A 6,995-nucleotide genomic window follows, 5' to 3' on the forward strand; every position below is an offset into this window, starting at 1 on the left:
AATTTATTTGATTATTATATCTTTCTCATTGTCTTTATTCTTTTTTTTTTTCCTGAAAACATTGTCATTCCATCCCCCATCTTTTCTGTTTCATTTTCTCTCTGGGTTATACCACACAGCAGAGTGTAGGTTTAAAAGCACAGACACTGAACCTATATTATCTACATTCAAATTCTGGTTCTACCACTGCATCCACTGCACAGCATATTTGAAAAGGCCCATCAGACTTCACTGGGTATGCTCAAATAAGGCTTTCACAAAGATAGGAAAACAGGAAGGGAAATGTTCAGGCAATCAGAGAGGTTATGTAATTTTGAACCCTGACCAAAATGGATAAAATTTCAGTTTCTTCGAGACTATACTTTCAGGGATCATTTCTATAGTTTGTTACTAGAGAAGTTTCTCTGAACATGTAGAACACCCAAAACCACAAGGAGGAAATGCAACGCTCTCTCCTGAGAGTGAAACTGGCTCTTGGTTCTGCTTCTGCAACTGCCATTGGCCGTTTGATGATAGTTCTTCTCTTTCTTTGGGAGAGTAAGAAGGAGAGAATGTGGTATGAGTGGGAAAAAAGATAAAAGTTTCAGTTGCTTCACACTTAGTAACATTAGGGGGAACGGGAAATGAAGTAAGGAAGGAAGACAAGCATAGGGTGTGTTACTGAGCTGCCCACTGCTTGATATCCAGTGCAATTGAATGCAAGGGGCCATCTTCTAAGATATATATGCAATTTTCTATCTCAGGACAATTAGTACAGGGACAGGAAGGGAGGAAAACGTGGTCTCTAGCTCCCTTAGTTCATGCATCAAACTTTGCTGAAGTGGGAATTTACCCTCATTCAACATTGTGCTTACATGCAAGTGCCTCCTTTTTCAATATTAACAGGGAAGTGTAAGAGTGAAAAGCATAAGATATATGGCATATATATGGTGCGAGTACTATCTGCCTGTGCTGTAGTGAAGTTAATGTGTAGCTTGCTGGGTGGAAGCAAGTGGCCAACACCCCAAAGACAGAGAATGCATAAGAGGTGTAGGATGCTATGATTTAATGCTTGTAATTTTGTTACTTCTGAGTTTCTGAAGTAGAAAAATGGATGTTCCAAGGCTCTCAGGCTTTTTAGAAGGCATAATAATGCCCTCTACACAAGATCATGTGCTATTAGTTTATCATCTGGCATTTAATTCATCATTAATTCAACAAATAATTATTTAGTAACTACCATGGGCCAGGGATTGTTCTGGGTTCTTGGTTTTAAATGAACCTAAGTTTTTCCCGTGGTCATGTATGGATGTGAGAGTTGGACTGTGAAGAAAGCTGATCGCCGAAGAATCGATGCTTTTGAACTGTGGTGTTGGAGAAGACTCTTGAGAGTCCCTTATACTGCAAGGAGATCCAACCAGTCCATTCTAAAGGAGATCAATCCTGGATGTTCATTGGAGGGACTGATGCAAAAGCTGAAACTGCAATACTTTGGCCACCTCGTGCGACGAGTTGACTCACTGGAAAAGACTCTGATGCTGGGAAAGGTTGGGGGCGGGAGGAGAAGGGGACGACGGAGAATGAGATGGCTGGATGGCATCACCGACTCTGTGGACCTGAGTTTGAGTGTACTCCGGGAGTTGGTGATGGACAGGGAGGCCTGGCGTGCTGTGATTCATGGGGTCGCGGAGAGAAGGACACGACTGAGTGACTGAACTGAACTGAACTGAACTGAAGTAGGATCCTAAGTATATTGTCACCCTGCTTATTTAAATTATATGCAGAGTACATCATGAGGAACGCTGGGCTGGAAGAACCACAAGCTGGGATCAAGATTGCCGGGAGAAATACCAATAACCTCAGATATGCAGATGACACCACCCTTATGGCAGAAAGTGAAGAGGAACTAAAAAGTCTCTTGATGAAAGTGAAAGAAGAGAGTGAAAAAGTTGGCATAAACCTCAACATTCAGAAAACTAAGATCATTGCATCCGATCCCATCTCTTCGTTGCAAATAGATGGGGAAACAGTGGAAATAGTGTCAGACTATTTTGGGGGGGCTCCAAAATCACTGCAGATGGTGTTTTCAGCCATGAAATTAAAAGACGCTTACTCCTTGGAATGAAAGTTATGACCAACCTAGATAGCATATTAAACAGCAGAGACATTACTTTGCCAACCAAGGTCCGTCTAGTCAAGACTATGGGTTTTCCTGTAGTCATGTATGGATGTGAGAATTGGACTTTAAAGAAACTTGAGTGCCAACGATTTGATGCTTTTGAACTGTGGTGTTGGAGAAGACTCTTGAGAGTCCCTTGGACTGCAAAGAGATTCAACCAGTCCACCATCTTAAAGGAGATCAGTCCTGGGTGTTCAGTGGAAGGACTGAGGCTGAAGCTGAAACTCCAATACTTTGGCCACCTCATGTGAAAAGTTGACTCTTTGGAAAAGACCTTGATGTTGGGAAAGATTGAGGGAAGGAGGAGAAGGGGGCGACAGAGGATGAGATGGTTGGATGGCATCAATGACTCAATGGAAATGGGTTTGGGTGGACTCCGGGAGTTGGTGATGGACAGGAAGGCATGGAATGCTGCGATTCATGGGATTGCAAGGAGTCAGACTAGACTAAGTGACTGAATTGAACTGAACTATTCTATTTTTAATCACTCTGACTGATCTTTAAAGACTAAGGACTAGTGATAAAAAAAGACTAGCCTCTAAGTCATGTTTATTATTTGAATTGTGATGCAGGTGAAGTATGGTGGAGAGAATATAGGAGAAAATGTTAGGGAGTTGGCTCCACCAGGAGTATATTGGCATAGTTATTTGAAGAAGGGTTTTGGGACAGGAGAGCAAGAAAGTACCTAGAGAGAAAGGGTGTGTGAAGAATAGCACAGTGTTGGTCTCAGAGACTGGCCTTAAGACCCAGTTTTTCAAATTTGATCTGAACTCAGGACAACATGGGGAGAGACAGGGAGCTTTAGGGAGATTCTGTGAGATACTGGGACACAAACATCATTGTCTGATGCTCAGAGAACAAATCGTGACATTGGGAAGTGAGTATCTCTCTCTCTGTTTCATCAATGAGCACAGCTTGGATTCAATGCCTTGACAACTAGACTAGGAAGCTGCCCAAAACTGAGACTCAGCAATGCCCTGGGAAACACAGTGCCCCTAAAGGTAGGGATAGAATATACAGAAGACTTAGAGTTGCCAGACACATGAATGAACTTATTTCTGAGCATGAATCTCTCTTGGGTCTGTGCAAAGCAACTGCTGAGACATCAGGGGACCCAAAGGAGATGCGTTAGAAGATAGGAGAAGCAAATTACGTGGTAACTAGTGATGGTAAACCAAAGGAAGTCCTTCAAGGACTCCTCATTTCACTGGGATAAAGAGAAGTTGTCAGCTCTGCTTACCTCTCTCCCTTCCTTCTGCTTTCCTCAGACTATGTGAGTCATCCACAGGAAGTCTCTTCCAGTCCTATGGATGCGTCTGGCTCTCTTTTATTACCTGGCCTTTATGAATGTTGTTCCCACTCTTTGGATACTCTTTCCCCTTCTGTCTTGCCTCGGGTAATTCCTACTGATTTTAAAGTTTCACCTTTGAGGCCACTTGCCTAGAGTGTTTCCTACCATCATACTCTGGGTTATGTATTCCTCATCCATGCTTCTATGGTGCCCCAAATACTATACTCTCATAGCATTTGTTTACTCATTTAGTGTAGTCCCAACTAGAATGAAAACTTTATGATATAGGGATTGGATCTGTGACTTGTTCATCTTTGTGTCTCTAGTCTCCAACATAGTTCCATAGGATATTAACAGATGCTCAAAACTTTAATGAAGAGAAGGTAGAAAGTTTAAAAGAAAGGGAAGAAAAGAGACACGTTACAGATAAGGAGTGAGTGCGCTTGCCCTGTACCATTCTCTTTAATTCAGCTTTCAGTGGAATGGCCACAGTACTGAAGTTGATAGAAGGTATTGTATCTGCTGTATTGAGAGAGAACCTATTTTAGGCTTTTAACTGTGAGAAATGGATTTTTATATTTATAAATCACTCAGTTTGTGGTATTTTTGTTATATCAGTCCACATGGTAAGGAAATCCTCTCCTCCAGAGGTCAAGAATCCTGAACAAGCTCACAGGATGAAAGGTTGCTGCTGTAAGCCATTTGATATGCCAGGATTTATGACCTCTAGAGGAGAGGATTTCCACCCAGGGTCAGAGACTTGAAGAATTGGAGCTTTCTGTGTAGCAAAATTTTAATAAAGTATCAGTTCAGTTCAGTCACTCAGTCGTGTCCGACTCTCTGCGACCCCATGAGTCACAGCACGCCAGGCCTCCCTGTCCATCACCAACTCCTGGAGTTCACTCAAAATCATGTCCACAGAGTCGGTGATGCCATCCAGCCATCTCATTCTCTGTCGTCCACTTTCTTCTCCTGCCCCCAATCCCTCCCAGCATCAGAGTCTTTTCCAGTGAGTAAACTCTTCGCACGAGGTGGCCAAAGGATTGGAGTTTCAGCTTTAGCATCAGTCCTTCAAATGTACACCCAGGATTGATCTCCTTTAGAATGGACTGGTTGGATTTCCTTGCAGTCCAAGGGACTCTCAAGAGTCTTCTCCAGCACCACAGTTCAAAAGCATCAATTCTTCGGCGATCAGATTTCTTCACAGTTCAACTCTCACATCCATACATGACCACGGGAAAAACCATAGCCTTGACTAGATAGACTTGGTTGGCAGAGTAATGTCTCTGCTTTTTAATACACTGTCCAGGTTGCTCATAACCTCCCTTCCAAGGAGTAAGGTTTTTTAAATTTATGTCTGCAATCAGCATCTGCAGTGATTTTGGAGCCCCCAAAAATAAAGTCTGACACTGTTTCCACTGTTTCCCCATCTATTTCCCATGAAGTGATGGAACCAGATGGTATGATCTCTGTTTTCTGAATGTTGAGCTTCAAGCCAACATTTTCACTCTCCTCTTTCACCTTCATCAAGAGGCTTTTTGGTTCCTCTTCACTTTCTGCCATAAGGGTGGTGTCATCTTCATATCTGTGGATACTGATATTTCTCCTGGCAATCTTGGTGGAACTATTTTGAAGAAAGGCAAATTTCAAAGCAAATAAATAGTTTCATTAGTACAGCTTAAGAAAAACATTTCCATCAGAAAAACACATTTGTTAGCTCAAGGCAGAACCAGGTGTCTTCAACACAGAATTAAAAGAAGTCTATGTTAGTACTGTGTTCAGTTCAGTTCAGTCGCTCAGTTGTGTCCAACTCTCCGTGACCCGATGAATCACAGCACGCCAGGCCTCCCTGTCCATCACCAACTCCCGGAGTTCACTCAAACTCATGTCCACAGAGTTGGTGATGCCATCCAGCCATCTCACTCTCTGTCGTCCCCTTCTCCTCCTGCCCCCAAACTTTCCCAGCATCAGAGTCTTTTCCAGTGAGTCAGCTCGTCGCATGAGGTGATCAAATTATTGGAGCTTCAGCTTTAGCATCAGTCCTTCCAATGAACACCAAGGATTGATCTCCTTTAGAATGGACTGGTTGGATCTCTTTACAGTACAAGGGACTCTCTGCTCCAACACAACAGTTCAAAAGCATAAATTCTTCGGCAATCAGCTTTCTTCACAGTCCAACTCTCACATCCCTACATGACCACGGGAAAAACCATAGCCTTGACTAGACGGACCTTTGTTGGCAAAGTCATGTCTCTGCTTTTTAATATACTATCAAGGTTGGTCATAACTTTCCTTCCAAGGAGTAAGCGTCTTTTAATTTCATGGCTGCAATCAACATCTACAGTAATTTTGGAGCCCCAAAAAATAAAGTCTGTCATTGCTTACACTGTTTCCCCATCTATTTCCAATGAAGTCATGGGACCAGATGCCATGATCTTTGTTTTCTGAATGTTGAGCTTCAAGCCAACCTTTTCACTCTCCTCTTTCACTTTTATCAAGAGGCTTTTGAGTTCCTCTTCACTGTCTGCCATAAGGGTGGTGTCATCTGCATATCTGAGGTTATTGATATTTCTCCCAGCAATCTTGATTCCAGCTTGTGCTTCTTCCAGCCCAGTGTTCCTCATGATGTACTCTGTATATAAGTTAAATAAGCAGGGTGACAATATACAACCTTGACGTACACCTTTTCCTATTTGGAACCAGTCTGTTGTTCCATGTCCAGTTCTGACTGTTGCTTCCTGACCTGCATACAGGTTTCTCAAGAGGCAGGTCAGGTGGTCTGGGATTCCCATCTCTTTCAGAATGTTCCACAGTATATTGTGATCCACACAGTCAAAGGCTTTGGCATAGGCAATGAAGCAGAAATAGATGCTTTTCTGGAACTCTCTTGCTTTTTTGATGATCCAGTGGATGTTGGCAATTTGATCTCTGGTGCCTCTGCCTTTTCTAAAACCTGCTTGAATATCTGGGAGTTCACGGTTCACATATTGCTGAAACCTGGCTTTGAGAATTTTGAGCAAGACTTTACTAGCGTGTGAGATGAGTGCAATTGTGCAGTATTTTGAGCGTTCCTTGACATTGCCTTTCTTTGGGATTGGAGTGATACTGAACTTTTCCAGTCCTGTGCCCACTGCTGAGTTTTCCAAATTCGCCTGCATATTGAGTGCAGCACTTTCACAGCATCATCTTTCAAGATTTGAAATAGCTCAACTGGAATTCCACACCTCCACTAGCTTTGTTCATAGTGATGCTTTCCAAGGCCCACTTGACTTCACATTCCAAGATGTCTGGCTCCAGATCAGTAATCACGTTATCGTGACTATCTTGGTCTTGAAGATCTTTTTTGTACAGTTCTTCTGTGTATTCTTGCCACCTCTTCTTAATATCTTCTGCTTCTGTTAGGTCCATACCATTTCTGTCCTTTATCAAGCCCATCTTTGCATGAAATATTCCCTTGGAATCTCTAATTTTCTTGAAGAGATCTGTTGTTTTTCTCATTCTGTTGTTTTCCTCTATTTCTTTGCATTGATCACTGAGGAAGGCTTT

The 6,995-nt window shown here is 42.5% G+C and overlaps 1 non-coding gene across 1 annotated transcript; it reads left to right on the forward strand.

Annotated features, from left to right (window-relative positions):
• Positions 1-352: 352 nt before the first annotated feature.
• LOC129562238 (small nucleolar RNA U3) lies at positions 353-567 on the forward strand. Its single transcript, XR_008687155.2, has one exon. It is a non-coding gene; the product is annotated as a small nucleolar RNA U3 (small nucleolar RNA).
• The last annotated feature ends 6,428 nt before the right edge of the window (positions 568-6,995 follow it).

The sequence above is a fragment of the Moschus berezovskii genome, chromosome 5, assembly GCF_049115385.1.
Source record: "Moschus berezovskii isolate FMDL1 chromosome 5, NW_MosBer_1.0, whole genome shotgun sequence".
In the NCBI taxonomy this organism is placed as follows: domain Eukaryota; kingdom Metazoa; phylum Chordata; class Mammalia; order Artiodactyla; family Moschidae; genus Moschus; species Moschus berezovskii.